The sequence below is a fragment of the Panthera pardus genome, unplaced genomic scaffold, assembly GCF_024362965.1.
Source record: "Panthera pardus isolate Hobbes unplaced genomic scaffold, ASM2436296v1 HiC_scaffold_22, whole genome shotgun sequence".
Taxonomy (NCBI): Eukaryota; Metazoa; Chordata; class Mammalia; order Carnivora; family Felidae; genus Panthera; species Panthera pardus.
The window spans coordinates 14,745,364-14,767,783 of NW_026526788.1; the positions used below are offsets into that span (position 1 = coordinate 14,745,364).

The window sequence follows — 22,420 nt, forward strand, 5'->3', positions numbered from 1 at the left end:
AGTTCTTTCTATAAACCTCACAATTTGCCAATTTGTCACTACAATTAGTAAAAATCATTGTCTTAATAAAGACATAATCCTGTGCCAAGTATCATGTATATATAAGTTAATAAAGGGACTCCATCTTTTTTCTCCAGGGTCATTATCACAAAGATGACAGTACAACTCAAGGCTAAAGTAAAATGGCAGTTATTAGAAATATGCATGGTGTTGGGCTACAATCAACTGATATTTAGCTAGGAAATCTAGGATTTACTGAGTCTAATCACTCTGACTCCATGAAGTTCCTGAGAAGGAGATACTCACAAGAGGCAAACAGATGATAAACTAATTCCCGCCCCTTTGTTAGGGTTGACTCCTACTAACTGCCCCCATTTGGAACTTGCTAGAAGACTGGACATTCACAGATGATCTGAACTCAAGCACCAAGTGGACCTTCTGCCTTCTTTTAGGGCCCTCTTGTTACTGCCAAGTGGTTTGCAAAATGGAATAAATGAGTTTGTCTATAAGTCTAAATTATTCTTCCTGGGCTAGCTGAGAGCTCAGGATGGCAGGTCTGCATTAAGGGGCTGGATTCTGGGTCACTTTCCCTGTGGAAGCAGGAGAAGAGCAGAAAGTGTAGGGGCAAAGTCCAAGAGAGAGAGCCACACCAACCATGGGGACTCTTGGCAGTGAGCGGTCAAAGATTAGCAGACGTGGTCTAACGAACTGTTCTGGAAGCCTGTCCCATCAACTCCACACTGAGGGGGGCAGTCAATAGTAGGTGGGGAGAGAATTGAGAATCACGCCCTTCTCCACCATACAAACAAATAAAAAAATGTGCACTTTCTCTTTTCCAGGGCCGTGCTACTTACTGAGAGCCATCAGCTGTCAGCAGCTAGCGAGCACTTGAAAATGTGACTGAGAAACCGGTAAGACTAAGAATTTGATTTGATTTTAATTCATTTCAACTTCAACACTGAAACAATATAAAGTATTTTTCTGTTAAACACAGCTTTGTAGTTTTGGTAAGACTCATTGCACATTAACCATGGGACTGCATAAGATACGGCTGCATCCTAATGGGGGTGTTGATAGCACATCTTTCCTGGTGCTACGAACACATGGGCCGTCCGTTGAATCAGTGTCGATTGACTCAGTTGCGATGATTTTCGGAATGTATTTATGTGAGCTTTTTAGGCAGTGCGAGTTACAGTAATACCTATGTAAATTGTAACTGGTAATTAGATTAAAATATTTTAATCAAACTGCACTTAATTTATTTTTAGCGCTTTTCAAATTTAAAATAAAGGCATATATCTGATGCAAAGTCCGTTGGAAAGGAAGAACTAGCATTTTGATGGGAACGGTAAACAAACAAACTTGAATATATGTGCAGATGTAGCAATACGAGGCAATTACATTTTGTTGGGCAAATCCAAAAAACCAATGTTCGGAGATGTTTTTAGCAAATGTATAGTAAGTCTGATAATTAAATGTCTAAAAAACACATTTTAAATGATTTTTAATAGGAGCTGAGCTTGTAACCTTGACAAGTTATAAAATGGATACTTGCACACAAAAAATCATGTTTAGATGGTAAAAGTCATTATTTCTGTTACGGCAATTTTGTTAGATAGTTATAAGAAAAAGGTTAAAAAATATATTTTATAAAAAAGATCTTCAATGAAACCGTCAAACAATTACCAATAAAACACAAATTCTTAAAAATATTAAAGATCAATTGGTTGAAAATCTGAGACATGGAAATATTTTCTTTAGGTTTAGATGAGTCATGCAATATGAGATATTACTCACAATACCTTAGTTACAGTTTGTTTCAAAAGGCCTTCCAAGTTCACACACACACACACACACACACACACACAAACTATTAGCAACTCATGGCCTAGAAAATTAAGCTGTGTTGTACATAGTTTGGATTCTTACTTCTGTCAAGAAGAATTTTAAATAGGTTTCAAAAAATCAATTTCTGTCTTAATAGATTCTAGTTACATTAGGTCAAAAATTTAAATACATTGGAATTTTTAAAGCAGGAGACTGATGTTTTCCTTATAGCTTCATTCGACTGTAAGGTGCACATTGGAGATGTTTGCACTCTGTGTTCTGAGGGTCTTAAAAGTGTCATGAATGCAATTGTTGAAGTCACTCAAATTTAAACTTAAAGACCATCGATATACTTATATTCGAAGATCATGAACTATTTTATGGAACTATTGAAAGCAAAGACGATGGATTCATTAAATCTTGTGTTCTTTGCTACTGCTCATTACGTGAGTCATGGGGGAATTTTACAAAGATTTCTCGTATTGTTACCTCCATATAAAGATATTTTGAAACAAAAAGAAATAAAGATGAAAAACAGCAGTGGAACTTATGTTTTCTCACTTATATCACACTGCAGAAAAATAGGCAAAATTTAAAGTTCTAAGAAAAGGAAGTGTTTGCAACCTAGCTAGGCAGGTACAAGAATTTATGTCAAAACTGAACCTGTTCATAGTATAAATCAATAATAATTACTTTACACCGGTTTAATCTGGATCAGTATACAGGAGAGTTTTCGTTATAATTGCCAACATTATGTAAATTGTCTGCAAGAAGTAGGAGAAAAATTTGAGGAACACTCTTGATATTGATAAAGTTTTAGAATTGCTTTTCAACCTATGAAATTCTTTGAATTTGATGTTGATAATATTGAGCTGACACAAGAGTTAACAACTTTACTTAATGTGGTAGATGTAGTTAGAAACTGATCTACTTTTGCTTCAAAGACAGAGCGGTTATTCTAAGGAACGATGAATCAGTCTTGTCAATGTGGATGTGAATATTAACAGAAATGATTTTTTGCTACTTGCCTCAGTTATTGGAAAACATTTAAGGATGTTTGGAAATTAGGTATGTGAATCTGTTCTTTCGACTGTAAATTTTATGAAATCTAAGTACAGATCATACGTTCCCAGTAAAAATTTAGCTCCCGTGGAATACGTGCTGTAGCCTGTAAGTTTAATTTGCATACCAGGATTTCAAACACTTAGTACCAGGAAAAGAATGTAAAGTAGCTCATTCATACTTTAAAATATTAGTTATTTGTTGAAGTGATAATATATTTTAGGCATTGGGTTAAAGTATAATACTAAAATTAATCTCTCCTGTTTCTTTTTTCTTCTTTTGTAGTTACTATAAAATCTTAAATTGCCCCCATGGCTCTCATTATCCTTGTATTGAGCCGCGCTGGCCTGGGCCGTGCTCAGAATTTTGGGGGAGCTGGGCTGAGCCCTGAAAAATTTTGTAGCCATATTTTGACCTAACATCCTTACAATGTTTGATTCCACAGTACAGTCTCAGAATGAAAGACATCATGATAGCAGAGGGCTTTCCTGGTTTCTCATACCTCTTAGGCATAAAGTCCTGACAGACACCTGGGTGTGTAGTATCCCCATTATTTCCATACCCAGCAGCAATCCCTCAAATCTGGGACTGCCCTTCTGCATTCCCCCCTCCACCACCCCAGTGCTGCGCTGTGTCTTTTGACTTTCTAAACAGAGCCTAGCCCCTGCGTCCCCCTTCACCAGCGGTCTTATCTTTTTTCCAGCCACGTCTCCCGAAAAGCTACTACTGCCTTCTTTTCCTTCCTCTTCCCCACGGCACACACATCTGCTGATGCTAATTGGCTTCCTTTAGGGTCTCTTAGAAGGAATCAGACATTCTAATCAACAGGGAGGTTATCATTTCGTCCATCTGGTTCCAAAAACTTTAAGGAGTTACTATCTACTTAATGAGAGACATGTCTCCTCACCTTCATGTAAACTTACAAAGAGGAAAGAAAACCCAGTGGGTTCACTCTTCCCGTGCCTCCAATTTATGGCTCAGAAAAAAAAAAAAATCAGAATTATTATGGAACATGAGTCAAAAAACTAAAGCAAATGGACATATTTATCAGGCAAGGACTGATTTAGAAAGTGTTTTTGAAGATTAGCATGCACAGAGGGACAAAGTCTAATGTTAAAAACATGCTCTGCAAAACTGAAATGTTATGTTATATCAAATTAAGTCTGAAATTGTTTTAATTGGTGTATACATGTGGAAACAATAGAAATCCATCAAGTAGAAAATATACCTATTCAGTTCTGAATGCTCTCAGGAATTTCATGAATTATTTTATATTAGAATTCTAAGCAAGAGAATAATACATATATTTCTCTTCTAGCGAAAATATTTTTGCAACGGTTTTCATGTAAATATTCATATTATGCTATTTAGGGTAATTGCCCCATTTTCTGATTTTTTTTTTTTTTAGGTCAGAATATATACAGTTCTAAGATTACTGTACTTTAAAGATAACATATTTTGCCTCTTGTCTAGGCTGATCACTTAATGCCAAAGAAGATACGCATCTCTCTGAATATTACCTCTCGGTTTTCTTCAAATCGAGATAATAATACCTTATCTCCTGGGGTTGTTGGGGGGATTAATGTGATGGCGTGCGTGGCTAGCACAGAGATAAGCAAATACTGTTATCTGTTCTCATCTCACACCTGATCACTGATGGCATATTCACACCCCCGATCATTGTCAAATAGCAGCATTTATCAGGACCTGGCCTTTCAAACAGTGGAGTCACATCATAATCCCATTTAACTGAGGCAGCTTAAACTCTGCATCCTGTGGAAAAGGGCGGAGAAGTAACAGTTTTCTTGACCCGTGACGTGACCATCACTGACTAGGATTACACAGTTTAAAGATCTTTTTCATACAACATACCTTATTTCTGGAGTAAGACCGGTTATTGGGCTAACCCAAAGATAGTATTTTTTGACATTTGTACAGAGTGTAATGTATTTGTGGGTAACTTAAGGAATGTTCAAAGATAACTTTTATAAATGTAGAATTTACCTCAAGTGCTAATTTCAGAACCTGATTCTGACATTACATGGGACTCTACTAGATTGGGCAATTTCTCTTCATTATTGTGAGTCTTTTACCTTAGAATCATTAAGTCTCTTCCTGTCTCACACAGACATGAGAGGGAAGCCTGGAAGGGTTTTGTAAATGCTTTTAGTGCCCTGTACCTTTGTGTGGGTTCAAAAAGCATTGGTAGTTACTGAGAATTTGTGTGGGTTTTTTAAAAATCTTTATTTATTTTGAGGTGGGAGGGAGGGGGAGAGAGAGAGAGAGAGAGAGGGAGGGAGAGAGAGAGAGAGGGGGGCCCAAGCAGCCTCCACACTGTCAGCGTAGATCCCAATTTGGGGTGTTGATCTCATGAACCATGAGATCACGACCTGAGCCAAAACCAAAAGTCAGACACTCAACTGACTGAGCCATCCAGGTGCCCCTGAGAGTTTTTGAACAAGAAATGTAACTGAAATGATATTTTTTAAAGACATTAAGCTGCTTTTTAAAATATTTTCCCCAAATTTTGTTGCCTTATAACTCTCAAAGCAAGAATCGATTGCTTGTATTGTTTCAATGGGTACAATAGAGAATGAAGTCATGCTCAATTTCGAGTTTCAAATTCAAGGTTTTTTGTTTGTTTTGTTTTCGTTTTGGTTCAGAGCAAAACAGTATCTACGAAGTCAAGATTTTGTGAGGGGAAAAAACAGATTCTTAAATCCTAAAACTTCCTTCTTGTATCAAGAATGGAACTTGAAATCAAGGCAGAGAACTTTGTTCTCCAATTCTATGAAAAAAGTATATGTTAAAGCACATTTCTTTTCAGGTAGAGATGGGAGTAGAAAGCTCTTCCACCTCTGAGATTAGGAAATGAGAGGCTGTAAAAACCAAGCGACCTAGGTGAGTGAGGATGAGCCCAGGGGCCCTTGGGGGGAGAGTTGGGAAAAAGGAAAGGCAGCAGGATAGAAACTCTCATTGGGATTCCAGATCAAGTGAGGGGAACCAAGTTTCTGCTCTGCTTCCCTTTGCATCATGCAACATGACATCAGCGTGTTGGGTCGGTACAGGCAGAGGTAGGGTCTAGATGTGTAGACTTGGGGCAGCGAGCACCCGACCTGCAGCCCCTACGTGACATGGAAAAGGCCCCCATGTCCCAGAATGACTGTGTGAAGGAAGAAGGTGGCTGAGAATTGAAAGGAAGCAGAACTAAATGAAATTATGCTTAACTGCCAAAAAGTCACCACGGCTCAGGGTGAGAAAACCTGTGCAAAGTCAGAGATCCCCAAGAAAAGGCCACCAACTGTCAGAGAATCTACACAGCCAGAAAGACTCTAAGTGTGGAGCCTAACTAGCACACGGAGTCTGTTGAGCTCCCTGGGCGCAGTCACGCTGTCTACCTTGACACTCCAGACCTCAGCACCATGATGCATAGACACGCCAGCAAGTGTGTGGGGAAAGGAGAGACCCGTGGATGCCAAGACCCATCGGTTATTCCTCGGGCAGAGTCGGCAGGGCTAGCAGAGCGTGACACGTGGATCCAAGTTCCCTTTCCGTGTCCTCACGAGATTGCAGGTCCTTAGATAGGTTAAGGATTTAAGAGACTGAATTAACCCAAGAGTCTTTATAACCTAACAAGAGACAAAGTTACCATTCATCATCAGATTTCATCATCAAATCTTAGGGTTTTTGATCATAAATAAAATGTGTTTTATTTTTAATCAGAGAAATAGAGGATCGAAGGCAAAATGAGGCCCATCGTAGAACATAATAAATTACTCTTTTTGCGCATCTAAACTGTAGTGTGCGAATTTTAAACTTGCTCTAGGAGTACCTGAGTACTGTTTAATCCTCCTCTTTCCTGCCTTATGCAAACCCAACATGGTCTGCGTATGTATAATGTAATCTTTACACCATCTCTGCTGGCAGTAAAGATTAGAATGTTAGAAATTCAACGGATGCAGTCAAATATCAAAATGTTACTTCGAATATAGAATGAGACATTGGACATCTTTACGTGTGAATCAGATAAGAGTAGAAAAGAAAAGCTATTTGTTGAGAAGAACTGTCATTACTGGATGCTGGTGTATTGACCTGGTTATTTTAACTGCCGTCCTACAGTATGAATGAGGCAAACCCTATAGCTTGTTACAAGGGCAACTTAGCAGTTAGACACGCCCCTGCCCCCGCAAAACAATGCCCCCACTTGAGAAGGTAATTGACAGCCCCACACGCTGTGATCGTTTATGACCTGGGGGGAGTCTCCTGCAAGTTAGTTTTAGTTATTTGAGGACACATTTCTCCTGATCCACAGCATCTTTCTCTTTTCCTCCTCCATTCACATTAGACCGAACCTCAAAATGAACGTTCAATAAATCATTTCATATTCTTGTCTTACAATCTCGTCTACTTTTTAAAAAATCTCCACTCATTTGCTGTTCAGTCGTGCCTTTTATTTTAAGAAGCTAGGGAGGCAAATGGTTTTTAATTGCCTTCCAAATATTTACATCCTATACATCCTGTGATTCAGCAATTACACTTATCAGTTTTCCACCCCCTGCTAACGTAACCACAACATTGTCACGAGGAAATCATGGGGGAAAATGCTGTAGCACACTCATTCAGCTTTGGATGTAGTAGAGGAAGAAATGCCATCCCTCCGTAACTTGCACTGCAAAATTATTTTCCACCCTTAGGGGCAAATGGTCTCTTCCCACCACTGATGGGCCACCACTGTGGCAGGATTGAACGGTTCCCTCGGAAATGCCAAAAAGATTGTTCTCTTACAATGCTGTGTCCAGTAAATACTTGAGTTGTGCCTGTAATTGCCCTAAAATGCACTTCCTGCTGTGTTTGCTTATGTCCGAGAGCAGTTTAGAAGGTCAGCCTGAGAGCTTTAATAGCCTGGATTACTTGTTATTTGGTAATGGAGTAGCCAGGATAAGAGGCGATAGTTAATATTTGCACCTCATTTATTGAAGAAATGCTTCTGGAACTCTTTTCACAGGATGATGATGTCATTCATTCTGATTCAGGTGTATCTTTAGGGTATTAAGTTATTGGTGTTGTTTTCAGGAAATACACAGCAAGCACAGAATTTCTTGCTCACAAATAGACCTTTCTAGTAATCTGAGTGGAGGGTAAATCTATGTACGTTCCGTGCCTCCGAGGTTTCCTGGCCTTTTCCCTGGACTCTTGCTCCTGGGATGGACTAGATTTGGAATCTGAAAATAGCAACACCAGTGCAGGCTGCCTGAGGAGTGTCATGTGGTTCTGCCTGAGGACCTGATGAACCCTTGCCTGAGGCCCCGGGCCATTCTGAAAATCACGAGGAAGAGGCACAGCAGTGTTGGGTTTGCTTGGGACAACAGTGACCTCCAGTGCTAATACACTTCACAGGGACAGCCCGGAATGGCGACATCGCATCATTTCTTGGTAAATGAACAGACGTGATGACAAGGGAAATGTGGTTAGGAAGAGTGTCCTCGCGAGTCGCTGCTAACAACAGGGGCAAGTGGCAGTCCAGGTTAGAGAGAACATTCCCTGGTGGCACCGCCCAGCAGGAAGCACCTGCTTTCCCAGCCTCACTTCCGAGAAACAATGGCAGGACGCCAGGCTGCCTGCACTCTCTCGGCTTATCTCCTGGGACGTGTAAATGGAGATGGTGGTGCCGACCCCACAGCCGACATTGATGCCTCAGGCTGGGCCTTGATGGTTCTGGAGGTCCCTCTTCCCCGGGTGTAGGAGACAGTTTGAGACACCACTAAAGATACAGAAAAGACCAAGCGGCTTGTAACTAGGATTATTTAAGATTGCATTCATTGCAGGCCGTCTTCTCTCCAGAGAAAGATTCACTGCTTGATGCTCTTTTGGTCCCAGCCAACAAGCATTGAGAAAGCCATGTGCCATCTACCTTGTTCTTCACACCGTGTGACAGCATCATCATTGCCCTGTGTTGGAGAAGAACTACTTTCTGATGCTACATTATGAAGCTTTGTTGACTTTAATTTAGCAATAACTACTCCCTCAAAAACTATCCCCAGATCCATCCAGAATGTGTTAGGTGCCGGTTACAAGTAGGCACCGTGGGAGTCCCTGCTCAGACATTATCTTCAATGTTTGCATCATCCACATGACGTAGGTTTTGTCTCCATTTTATGGATGAGGAAAACGAAGCTGATGGAGGGCTCAAAAATTTGCCAACAGTGGGAATCGCAGGATTTGAACCCAGACTCTCTGGCACTACCATGCCCTTTCTGTACAAATGGAATGCAGAATCCTCAGCCACACGGGTCACATTTCGAGGACTCGTAAAGGCCATATAGGGGGGCCTCCCTCTTGGGAAGAGTCTGTGGAGGTTAATTTTGTAGGTCAACTTGACTAGGCATTAAGGTCTCCAGACAGTTGATTAAATACTGTTTCTCTGTGTGTAAGGGTGTTCTGGGAAGAGATTAGCATTTGAGGAGGTAGAGTGTCCCCAGCATAGATGGGCGCCACCCAATTGGTTTGGGGCCTAAAAGCGATAAAAAGGCCGAAGAAGGTTGAATCTGCTCTCTGCTTGACTGTTGAGCTAGGACATGGGTCTTCTCTTGTCCTCAGAGCTGGTTCTCAGGTCTTTGCACTTAGACTGGACCTATACCCCAGCTCTCCTGGATCTCTACCTTGCAGGTTGAGGATCAGGGAACTTCTCAGTCTCCACAATTACATGAACCAATACCTTAAGACAAATCTATTTGTGTGTGTGTGTGTGTGTGTGTGTGTGTGTGTGTATTCTCTTTGTATATGTATATTCTCTGTGTGTGTGTGTATATATATATATATATTCTCTTTATATATACATATTCTCTTTATACACACACACACACACACACACAGAGAGAGAGAGAGAGGGAGAGAATATATATATTCTATTGGTTCTTTTTCTCTAGAGAACCCTGAGTACTAGTTACAGTTTTTATTTAATACTTTTATATCCATAAGACACACAAACTACATGTAAACCTAAGTAAGTTTTAATTTCCTAATCTCCTTTAAATGACTGTAGTTTTACCATCTTTGCTGTGGGGCTGGGCATAGTTTTAGAGACATGTCAGGTCCTTCCTTTATATTTGTCTTAAATGGAAAGATGAACACAAAATTGCCCTGCCCCCGAGTTTTGTTCCCTTTCACTTCCTTTGAAATGCTGTAAGAGGACTGCTGGAATTACATTTTCTAGGAAAGCAGACGCACATGGCGACTTCCCCTGGATTCTACACAAATGGGGTTCTTTGGAAGGTCGGGACCAAGTCTTTCGGATCTTTGGTCACCCCAAATACCTAGTACAACGATCTAGACATAATGAAGGCCCAAAAGAAACTGAATTTGAAGATATATGGAGTTTTCTTCTGTGCCTTTTAGCTAGTAGGAAAGTTCTTTTATTTCCCAACGGCAGAGAGAAGTGTCTTTGCCCTTTATGTCCAGTCCCCTTTTTCTCAGATGAGCAAGGCCTTGCGCTCTGAAGAATCAAGCAATCCCTGTCGTCTCAGAAAGAGAAATTCAGATAGGAGAACACTTACCCTTCACTGTAATGAATGGATCTTGGAAGATTCAAGCACCCAGTAGAGAAAAAGGGACCGTGGATGAGAGCTGATACAATTGAATACACTTCTAAACACATAATTTCAGCACAGCACACAGCGAGTGACCTGATGTACCAGAGCCCATCTTTTCAGTCTTGGTGGCCTTTTGTGACACAAATCATAGGACATGCAGTTTGGAGCGAGAAAATAAAACTTCTGCTGAACTGTATGTCCTGTGAGAACAGGGGCCACGGCCGTCTTGTTGGCTCCCGGGTTGATAGATCTCAGTACCAAGACTGGCATACGATGCATGCTTGGTAAAATTCATAGAGGCGAATGAATAAGCGAGCAGGTAAATGTTGTGTAGGGACTTTAACCTGGAAGAGCTGGAAAGGTCCAAAGTGGAATCCAGAACGGGAAACGTCCGCCAGCTCTTCCTGACCACGTGAGTGTTGCACCGTCGGCCACAGCAGCCTCCAGCCGCACATGGCTACGCACATTTCATTAATAAAACGCAAGTGACGGGGACACTCAGTTTCTCGGTCTCACTAGCCACATTTCAGACCTGCAGGGACAGAGCAGTCTGGTGGTGAGCATAGGTACGGCGCAAATACGGAACATCTCCGTTAATGTTCAGAGTCCATTGGGCAGTGCTTCCCTAGGCTCAGAGGTTTAAGGAAAGAAAAGCCAAGGATGTCCTTGTGGGTTTTTTTCATTATAGGATCCATCACAGCTCACAGGTAAGAAGGTGTGCAGGGCCCAGGGCTTTACGAGAGTTCTAGAATGTGATATACATCTGGCTGGGGAACATGACATGCTGCGTTTCACAACAGCAAAATGGCAAACAAAACGTGGGGAAGGAAACGCTGTAAGGTGGGCCGTGGTCTTCAACACATCCCCTGTTCCGTCCTGTCTCTGCTTGTCAGCATTAGGCCCCGGGGACACTGACCTCGTCCTTCTGGGACTCCTAGGACTGGAAACAAATTTTTACATTAAAAAAAAAGGAAAAGGAAAGAAATTTTTTCTGTTATTGCAAAAGTTCACTGACACAAATGTAAAAAATGAAAATAAATAAAGGTGTAAAAATGAAAATCTGTTACCTCTTAGGTTTTACAATATCTTCTTTGTCCTTTTTCTGTGCACTTGTATGTGATAAATGCAACACATTAAGAACCATTTCCATGAGGTTGTTCCTTTAAAATTTTTTTTAATGTTTCTGTATTTTTTTTTAATTTTTTTAACGTTTATTTATTTTTGAGACAGAGAGAGACAGAGCATGAACAGGGGAGGGTCACAGAGAGAGGGAGACACAGAATCTGAAACAGGCTCCAGGCTCTGAGCTGTCAGCACAGAGCCCGACGCGGGGCTTGAACCCATGGACCGTGAGATCATGACCTGAGCCGAAGTCGGACGCTTAACCGACCGAGCCACCCAGGCGCCCCAATGTTTCTGTATTTTTGAGAAGGAGGGAGACAGAGTGCAAGTGGGGGAGGGGCAGCAAGAGAGAGGGAGACACAGAATCCGAAGCAGGCTCCAGGCTCTGAGCTGTCAGCACAGAGCCCAACCTGGGGCTTGAACCCAGAGACTGCAAGATCATGACCTGAGCCAAAGTCGGACGCTTAACCGACGGAGCCACCTAGGCACCCCTCCATGACATTGCTCTTAAACATTCCTCTGCAACATCTTATTAATGAGGGCGTTTTATTACATTTTGTGGATATATTATAGATTACTTAACTGTCTCTTGTCATTGGATATTTAATTTTTGATGTCATGATTTTTTTCTTCATGAACACTCATATGATAAACGTCATTGCACAAAATGTATATATCCTTACAATTGTTATGAGAGCTAGGGATTCTGGATCAAATTGTAAGCAAAAATTTAAGTCTTTTTGACAAACATTGCCAAATCTACCTTCTGTATTCAAATTTATACTTGTGTCTGCCCACTGAATTTTTAGTAGAAGAATGCTCTTCTCGCAAAACAGTACATACAGGAGTTGAACTTGACTGTTACTCTTGGGGCTCAACTCGTGGAGCGTGATAAAGGTAGATTTTGTAATGGAACCAACATGAGTCTGCTCCTTGGTAAGACACAGATACAACAGGTGTGGATGTCACACCAAGTAAAATTTATATGCAACAAGTAAGGAGATCACGGGGAATGACTTCCAAAGCCCTGGCTCTCTGGGGAGGGAATGGGTTCCTTTGTTTGGGGTTAGGAGGGATATTTAGTAGGGGAGCCTCGTCATCATCTGTAGACGCAGACATAGGGTCGTGCATATGTCCTAGGGAAACTTGCCTGCACACACGTTGCGTGTTATGTAATGAGACTTGTGCTCCTCCCTGGGCGGAGGTTTTAGTATTGCAATGAGGTAGAGATAGTTGTCAGTCTTTCTGGAGGTTACGCCGTGGTCCATTGGCTCAGGTGTGAGTAAGGGATTGAGCTCAAACTGGTCAGCATGGTCTGGGCTGGTTGGAGGTCTTGTCAGGACAGTCACTTGAGGGAAGGTTTCGCTTTTCATTTGCCTGAGTTAAGAGATAAGCTGGAGAGAGGAGCTCAAGGGAAAATGTGAGATTAAGGTTGGTGAGTACAAGCAGGTGGGCAGTCAAGGTCAGGTATTGAAGTCTGGCAGGTGACAATTTGAGTGGTTGAGATCTTACCATGATAGCTAGTGAATAAATCATTATGCCCCAGGAATCTATCATGGTGAAGACTTCATGAAGCTGTAAAATGTTGATAAGAAAGTTTAGAGGAAAAGTGGTCACCTTTTGCATTGTTGTCGTTTTTGTTAGTTTCAGTAGATAGTCAAGGTCAAGTTGTGCATAGCAGGGATGAAGACCTCACACTGGAACATATTTAGGATTTGATGTTGTGTGTTGGAGCAGGTGAGAGGCAGGGTGTTTCTTGCTGTCAACAACTGGGAAACTCCACTCCATCGTTGCCCCAGAATGGAGGCAGGGTGTGCTTTTTGTCCAAAATGACATGTTCAGTTACCATCTTTGAGTGTGTGCCGACTCTGGCATACTTGGATTCCTGGGCCAAAGTGGCGTCTGTGGAGGAAATACAATCTTACTTCCTTTTCTCCTTCAGGCCCTTATCACTTGATTTACATCTCCAATTAACTTCGTACATTTACTTCATGTTTTACTGGTAGGATGACACACTTTTGTCATCCCCAGGGTGGAATTATTGAAGCCGTGTATACTGGGTTCTTGGCCTGCCCTTAACTCCGTGTCCATACCTTTCCCAAAGACAGTGACTGATACAAGGATTCAGCGTTGCCTTTTTCCTAAGTCCCCCTTCCAGTAGTGCTTCTCACTGGTCTTTTCGAGAACACCTTTTTAACATGTATGGAAGAGAAGCTACTTTGAATAGCAAAATGAGTACATGCATAGACTCCGGAGCATTTTTCTGGCGTCATGTCTTTGCTGTGCTCCTGGCTGGTTGTGTGACTTGGGATGCGTTACTTGTTTGGCCCCTCTGTCCTTATCTGTAAACTTGGGACACAAATAGTACCTGCCTGACAAGATTATTAGGGCCCTCTACATGAATATCTGGGAAGTGCTCACAACGGTGCCTGGCCCTCAGTGAGTGTCGGCCGTTGGTCCTTCAGTCTTTCCTCTCACCTGCCAGTACTTTCGGGGCGTGTTTGTGTCTTTTCCTGCCCACCGATTCATATTTTATTGCTTTTGTTCTTTTGTAAGAGATTTCAGATGACCCTTTTAAATCTTATTTCCCCCGCTTATAATGGATCTGACATTTAGGGTTCCCTTGTGAGGATGGTCCTTCATTGAGACTGAATAATAACATGCCATAATGTTAATAATTGCTAACACTATTTGAGCACTTAATTACGAACCACAAATGATACTTAGGACTGCACCTGAAGTCTCCTTTAAGCCTCACAAAAGTCCTGTAAAGTAAATACACCTGTTACTCTCATGTTAAATAAGAGGTTTGAAAGATGAAGCCCCTTTCCCAGGCTCTACAAGTAACGACAGAGCCAGCCCAGGAGCTGGGTCTGCCTGAAGCTTTTTGAAACCACCCTCCTCCCGCTTTTCACCCTGTTTCATGCTTCCGGTAGATCTGAAACTCAGTTTAGCATTTAATTAGTCATCTTCCATCAAGACGCTGCTGCCATTGATGATGACACTGTCGCTAGCAAAGCAACGGTAAACACAGCCGCTCTTGACCGAGCACCTGCTATCGCCAGGTGGCTGCTGCCCCTTACACCCATCAGACTAGACGCACCAGGAGGCCCTCAGACTGAGTGGGCTCTAACCACGGTAGCCCCTGGGCAGACCCCACTCCAAGCCTGTAAATGCTTTAGGCTACAACAGAGAAATACTAAGGACAACCAATCACTAAAAGACAACTAAGCTTTAAGCCCTAGCCAAACAGTTTTCTTTCTTTGCTTCTGCACTTTCTCCCTGTACACCTTTTCCCTACACATCTAGCCCCTGTGGGTCGTGCTTCAATCAACTCTTAAAATTTTCATATGCCCAAGTTTATCTTCTAATAGGTGTGGAAATCATTTTCCAGGCCTGAGATGGGGCCGCTGTCACCCCAAGTGGCGCGTCAGCAAACCGAAAGAAAACTTAGATGATTTTTGAGTCCCTGTAGAGACCCCACGTTTAGCCAGTAAGTCTATGGTGTAACCAGTCAGTCCCCAAATTCCAGGCCACTTCTGGATCTTCTCACCCCAACACGGTTGGGTATGTGGCCCTGGCCAACCAGATATTCTCTATTGTCTCTTTCGTGCCTTTATCTTATAAAGGCTTCTTGTTTTAGCCTCCTGTTGGTGTTCTCTAGAGCCTTGAGAATGGAGACTGCTCACTTCCTGCAGTCTTAAATAAAGTTTGTTTGCATCAACTAAAGTGTCTTCTTTATTCCTTTTTAGCAGTTTTTGGCGATGAAGAAGGAGATCTGATGCTGACTGCTAACAGACTATGGGACAAGGAGACGAACCTGCTAAAACCCTCAAGCTCACTGTTCCCCATTATTGCTAGAGGCCAAGGGTAAGTCACTCTCAGATTTGAGCTCCGCTCCCTTGTGTGCAGCTCTCTGATCCAAACTAACTTTATTTAAAACATCCATGTATATGTGCGTAACTATGACTGTAACTATAATTATAACTATAACTATATATATATATATATATATATATATAGAGAGAGAGAGAGAGAGAGAGAGAGAGAGAAAGCTATATATTGTCCCCAGAAAGGTTCTGGGACCCCTTTATGGGGTTTGTTAAAGTTTCCAGAAAGTTTCTAGAGACCCCAGAAAGGTTCTGAGGTGTGTTAAGATTCCCAGAAAATTCTGGGGTCCTGGAAAGGGTCCTGGGTAGTTAATATCGGGTCCACAGCAGATAGAAGTGGTTAAAACACTAAAAACAGGGAGGTCCAATCCTGTAAGGGGGGGGGGGACTCGACTCGCCCAGTTTCAACTTGGGGACACGGAGAAATAATTAAGACAAGAAATTGGACTGTTTAGACCCTCAAATCAAAATCTAAATCTAATGAGGCATGAATCAGACTATTAAAAGCCATCAGGGAGTCCACTGCTGTAGAGAAATCTTCTCATGAAACAATCATAGGTCTGTCGCTCATGGGAATCTAAGAAGCCCAAGCTACAGAATTTCTGGGTGCATGTAGAGCTGTTAGATGCCTGCTACCTAACTCTCAGAGTCCTGTGCTAGGGCACATTGGTCACAGAACAGGTTAGATTGATTTTAGGTCACCTGCCAACCTCAAGAAGATGCCTGTGCAGTGAGGTGCACCACAAAAGACCTCCCAGCCTGAGGTGGGGTCCAGGGAAAATGGGCAGGAGCCAGCAAAAGGTGAGAGTTCTTGCCAGAGTCTGCTCTCTCTCACATCTCTGTGGTTCCCTGACAAGAGAGGAAGTTGACGCTTCACATTATCCCTTCCTTTCCAAATCCAGACTCCTGTTAAGTTGGTTTTGGGATACCCATAGGTTGTTGATCCTTTTCTCCCAGAGACAGTGAATTCCTTCTTACTTACTCATTTTGTGCTCTGAGAGCTTGGCGTGGCTTTCTGCCTGCCTGGGACATGCAGGTTATCCGTTTTTACACATGCAGGCAGCTCAGCCATCAGATGGGGGAACCCCAAAATATGACCGGACAGATATACATTGCACTCCATTTGTGGCTAAAGTTCTACTGATGCTACCTCTCAGAGGATTGTCTAAGTCTTTCCTTTTTTCCCTCTTTCTTTCTTATGTTTATTTATTTTAGAGAGAGAGAGAGTGTGTGTGTGTGTGTGTGTGCATGAGCAGGGGAGGGGCAGAGAGAGAGAGAGAGAGATGGAGAGAGAGAGAGACAGACAGAGAGAGAGAATGAATCCCAAGCAGGCTCCCTGCTCAGTGCAGAACCCACCCTGGGGCTCAATCCCACGAGCCATGAGTTCATGACCTGAGCTGAAATCAAGAGTCGGATGCTTAACGGACTGAACAGTATACTTAGGCGCCCCTTTCTTTCTTTGGCTGTGTTTGGGGTGGCTCTGGATATTGGGAGGATGATATCTTTTGTACCCTCTTTGAGGATGCCTTTTTCATCCATAGGGTTGTTCAGTACTTGCAGGAATGTTTACTCTTTGTCCTGGCTAAAATCTGACAAGACAGTTGAAAGGACTTTTTAAGTAGCTCTAGAATCAGAAGTTGAACAATTTTGAAGCTGATCTGTACAGAACCTGTCTGGAACTTTTTTTAAAAGGCCTTCTCCCCTAAGCTAAAATGAAACTATGTACCCAGAGGCAAAGAGAAACATTCCAGAGACAAACAGCTTTCAATCTAGACACAGGAAGCTTAGGTTTCCATCTTAGTTGAGGATCTTCTCCATGATATGAGGAAGCAATCTGAAGATAATATAGTTGGATAGGTGGGTCAGCTCCTGATTTCATGCATGTTGCAACTGAAATATTTGAGGAATTAAAAACAGCTGAATAGGTAAAAAAGATATAGGATATATATACTCAGCCTTAAAAGGTGAAATCCTGCCATTTGCAATGATGTGGATGGAGCTAGAGAGTATTATGTGAAGTGAAATAAGTCAGACAAAGAAGGACAGATTCTGTATGATTTACTCATATGTAGAATTTAAGAAAGAAAACAGACGAACAAAGAAAAGAGAGACAAAAAAACCAGACTTAAATATAGAGAACAAATTGGTGGTTGGCATAGGGGAGGTGGGTGGGGGCATGGGTGAACTAGATAAAAGGGATTAAGAGTACACTTACCACGAGGAGCAGTGAGAAATGTATAGAACTGTTGAATTATACTGTAACGAGTGTTCTGTGACACTGCATGTTAATTATATTTCAATAACGCAAACAAACCACTGTCCTACAAAGTAGGCCAGAATTTCTTACATAGATCTGTCTTCGGGCCGTGCCATGTTACCTCACGTGGGGTTCCTCATTTCCATAGCATTTTGAAAAAATAAATTTTCCTATTGAACGTGCCTTATGTACGTATGTTTAAATGTCTGGATTTGGAGGGATCCAGAAGACAGTGTTCTTGAATGAAGCAGTATATCAGTAGAATGATAAGTCTTGCTAACAAGGGTTATGTGATTGTGCCTTTTCCACTTAAGAGTGTAAAAATCAAAAAGACAAAACATCCAGTGCAGGAGGTCTGCCTTTGTTCTTCCAGTGGGGGCTGGGGAGGTGAAGGACTACAGATCCAGATCTAGTTTATTGTTTTCTTCAAGCATTAATATTCATCCTTTACTGCCAGGAATGCTTGTGAAGCTCTGTCACTTGAATTTAAAAAGGCTTTTGAGGAGGGCTCCACACTGTCTGCTCTGAACCGGGACCTCGCTATTCTTATTTGTAAACTGTCAGCATGAGGCAGGAACTAACCATCAGGAAGATTGGCTTTCACAAAAATATAAAGTGATTAGAAAACTCCAAACATCTATAAGCCTAACTTCTTTCATGCCTTATAGTTTTCTTTTTCTTGTGCTTTATGAAAAGAGCAGAACATCCACTGGGGATTTTCATTCATTGTTTTGTTGACTCTTAATTCACAGATGATTTATGCCATGGCTGCATTTGCAGAATCGGTTCATGAATATAGACTCTAAGAGAGCCAAATAACATTACACAAAGTTTTTCTTTCTCCGCTCTTAAAACTTTCCATGATATTCAAAGTGAGTGCCTTCTGGATTTTTTCCCCCCTATTTCAATACACCAGAGAGCCAGAAGATGGAATCAATGTTCTATTAAGCAAGGATTGAATAAAGGCTCTATCTTACGAATTATTGGTTGTCTCTATTTCATGTGTGTGGTCTCCTCAGTATTTACAAATGCAAGATAACTTTCCCAGTCACACATGCCGCTCTCCCAAAAGTGCTCATTTGGAGACACTGAGCCCTCAGAGTGGGGAAAAAAAAAAACACCAAGCAGTGAGTTTTAGAAATGAAAAACGTGGCAGCTCAATCTCAGTAATTACAGGGTACCACTGAAACTTGGGTCCACCAAGGCTTACCTGATTTTTTTAAGGCTTATCTTGACTTACGTCAAATTTCTATCAGGCCAGAAGTGTGTTGTTTGTAGGGAAACACACGTTTCGGGAAGAGCCTTTAAACTGGCTCTGTGCCCCCTGCTCACACCTTTCTCTGTCACAGAGAAAGAGAGCTCACAAAGAGAGCCCAGAAAGATGGGCATGTACCATTCTTTCCCTATTGGAATCACATACCAACAGCCCCCGGCAAATGACCAACATTTAATGGGATTTCAGTCTGCCATTAGAATTGCAGTTTCCCAGAATAAAAGGTGCACAGTTGCCTGTGGTCCATGATGCCTTTACGATCTTCCCATCATCTTCCGTGTCCTTCGCCACCATAGTATGGTGCAGATTCTTCTTGCAGGTCACCGTCCATTGTCCTAAATTTCCTGGCTTCCTGGTATATTTACCAGCGTGAGCTCTTAGAGACCAGACATTCTGTCTTTTGTCTAATGGAAGAGCTAGCAAATGCAGGAATTCAGGAAGTGTTTGTTTAATAAATGAATAACCAAGCAATGAATATAAATGAATAGAACCAATGCTTCATCTACTCTTTCAATATACCACTTAACTTGCATAGATAGGCACTAAAAATCATTAAAAAAAATAAGACATTATTTTTTAGGGAGTTCAAGTCCCCAAGTTGAGAAAAAAGTCTACGGCCATACCACCCTGAACGCGCCCGATCTCGTCTGATTCCAAGTTGAGAAAAAAAAAAAAAAATAGTTTCTTGCCAAATTTTTGAAGAGGAAAAAGAGAAATGTCTTAGTCAAGAAAAAAAGGTGATTGATACACTCTGAGTTTTGCAAAATTATCTACATTTAATTCACTTTGTGTATATTTTCTGATTGACTTTTATCAGTTGTTTGTAGTAGAGTTGGGTGTGAGAAGAAATACAAGATGCAGCTCCTTTTTTTGAAGAAAACTTAAGATTTAGTGTACGTAGGGCCATTACGTAGAACCTTTAGAAATACTTTGGGAAGCGTTGTAGGACTCATGAAACCTGAGGTGTTCGTAGAGTCTCCACAGAGGACTCTAGAGCACAGGGCACTGGCCGGGAGCTTGGACTCTGTAAAGGTTTCCTGCTATAACTCTACTCTTTCCAGCTTCGTGTCTTTGTTAGTTAGGAGTCTCTGTTCTCATTGAGAAGACATAATGAGATGAGGTGAGATGTCCTCATCTATAAAATGGGGGTTCAGGTGTCATGGCACCCTGCATCCGAGGACTGGAGTGAGAATTGGGTGAGCTGATGTAGGCAGAATGCTTAAAATGCTATCTGGGGGGTAGGAAGCAAGATCGGCGATTCTTTGTGAGCAGAGCAAGTAAATGGTGCAAAGGGAAGGAGAGGGATGAGCCAGAGGCACAGCATTCGCAGGTTCAGGAATTTAAGTTGTGGGGTGATCGAAGAGTTGAAGAATTCAAGGGGGCTGGAGCACGCGAATCCCGTGTCCAGCGTGAATGTGGCTGTAACGGGAAGGCAGACAGCTTGTGGGTCCCAGCCTATGAGCCCAGGGCTGTGAAGTTTTCCCCGTGAAACGACTGCACAGACAGCATTTGCTCACTTTTCTTGTAGTATATACTCTCGCTTGACTCGGTAACCTTCTTATTTTACATGGGAGCCGATTTTTAAAACTAATCTACCCTAGCTCTTAGTGTACTTATTCAGTTACATTTCCTTTCATTAGTTGTTGTTACTTATTTTAGAACTCTACTTATGATCTTTTAAATGAGGAGAATACAAAGGGTAAAAGAGAGGACTTAGGGGATGTTTGAGCCTAGGGAGGCTATGTGTATCCTTTTCTCCTGGTTGGTTCACGAGGACACCCTAAACCCTTCCAGGTTCCTGTTGTTCCTTAGGCAAAAAAAAAAAAAAAAAAAAAAATCACGACTCTAGAAAAGACCAATAGTCTTTGTGTAGAAACAGGTGAACCGACATTTCTTCTGAAGAGAACTACTTGCCCATTTCTTGGTGGATCTGTTATAATTTCATGCGTTTCTCAGGCCCCTCTACGAGGAAACCTGTTAAATAAAACCCATGGTCGCCAGCTCCCTCAGCTCACGGCAGGAACAGTGACCGTGCTATGTGGACACCCCTGAGTGGGTTTAATTTTAAAGCAGTGATTCCTCACCCCCAGAAAGCACATTGTTTTCTCTGGTTTGGGAAAGTGAGAAAAGATGACAATGTGGGAAATTTTTACAAAACTATCTTTTTTTTTTTAGTTTAAAGGATAATAATTTGGTCTGAAGTGATGATGTTTCATTTTTTTTGTTATTAAAATATTCCTTTAATGAACTCATGGTAACAAAAGATGATGATAATCTAACATGTTCTTATGTCTCAAGACACGATGCTGATATCCTTATGATGCTGTCTGTTCTTCAAATCTGTTACTACTTAGTAACTTCTAAATGTCTGGGGTCTTCTGTTCTAGAGAATAACCAATAGTCCTAAAGCAATTATGAGAGTTTTTGAGGAAAGACAATAAAGGGTACCAAAGGAACTACTGGATCATTTTTCTAAGTTCTTCTAGAAGAAGGTGTTTTTTTTTTTTAATTGTTTTCATGTTTATTTTTGAGAGGGAGAGAGTGAGAGTGGAGGAAGGGCAAAGAGAACGAGACACAGAATCCCAAGCAGGCTCCAGGCTCTGAGCTGGCAGCACAGAGCCCGATGCGGGGCTTGAACTCACAAACTGCGAGGTCATGACCTGAGCCAAAGTCAGATACTCAACCGACTGAGCCCCCCAGGTGCCCCTAGAAGAAGTTTAATTAAACTGAGCTGTTGAAAGTGATATTCTTAGAATCCTCTGAACACATCTACTACATAAAGCCAGGACACAACCTCTTTGTTCTTTTCCACATGATCTACATGTTCCTGCCTTCACACTTCTGCTTCTAATCTTCATGGAGGCAGAAATGCCATCCCCCATCTTTGCCCGAGGAAAGTGACATCAACTATAATGCCCAGCTCAAATGTCTCCTTTCTCATGAAAAAGTCCCTGGTTGTTTCCACCTCTTCTTCCAAAATCTTGGGATGTTTTATGTAAACCTTCCTTATATTTGTTTCTTTTGAAGACAAGTATGATACTCTTGGCTGATGTATTGATTGCCTGCAGTGGCCATGGCAAAGTACCGAAACCTGGGTGGATTAAGACAACAGAGGTGTGTTGTCTCACTGGTCTTGAGGCTGGAAGTGTGAAACGACAATGTTGGTGGGGCACACTGTCTCTGGAGGCACTGGGGAAGGCACTGCTCCATGCATCCTTCTCCCCTGCTTCCTGTAACCTCAGGCATTGCCTGATGTGTGGAGGGATCTGTCCAGTACTCCGTCGTCTGGGGACGTTCTCCCCAAGTGTCCTCACACAGTCTGCCCTGTCCACGTTTCCCTGTTTCATGATGACACCAGTCATATGGGATGAGGGCCCACCCTAATGATTTCATTTCACCT

General features: G+C 41.9%; 1 long non-coding RNA gene across 2 annotated transcripts in view; it reads left to right on the forward strand.

The window, feature by feature from the left end:
• LOC109254922 (uncharacterized) overlaps window positions 1-22,420 on the forward strand; it is a 122,175-nt gene that overhangs the window by 14,162 nt on the left and 85,593 nt on the right. Inside the window, exons 2-3 of one of the 2 annotated variants that reach the window (XR_002075022.2) lie at window positions 840-911; window positions 15,353-15,470. This is a non-coding gene — a long non-coding RNA (uncharacterized LOC109254922). The remainder of the gene's footprint in view (window positions 1-839; window positions 912-15,352; window positions 15,471-22,420) is intronic. The other variant, XR_002075023.2, reaches the window with a different exon arrangement.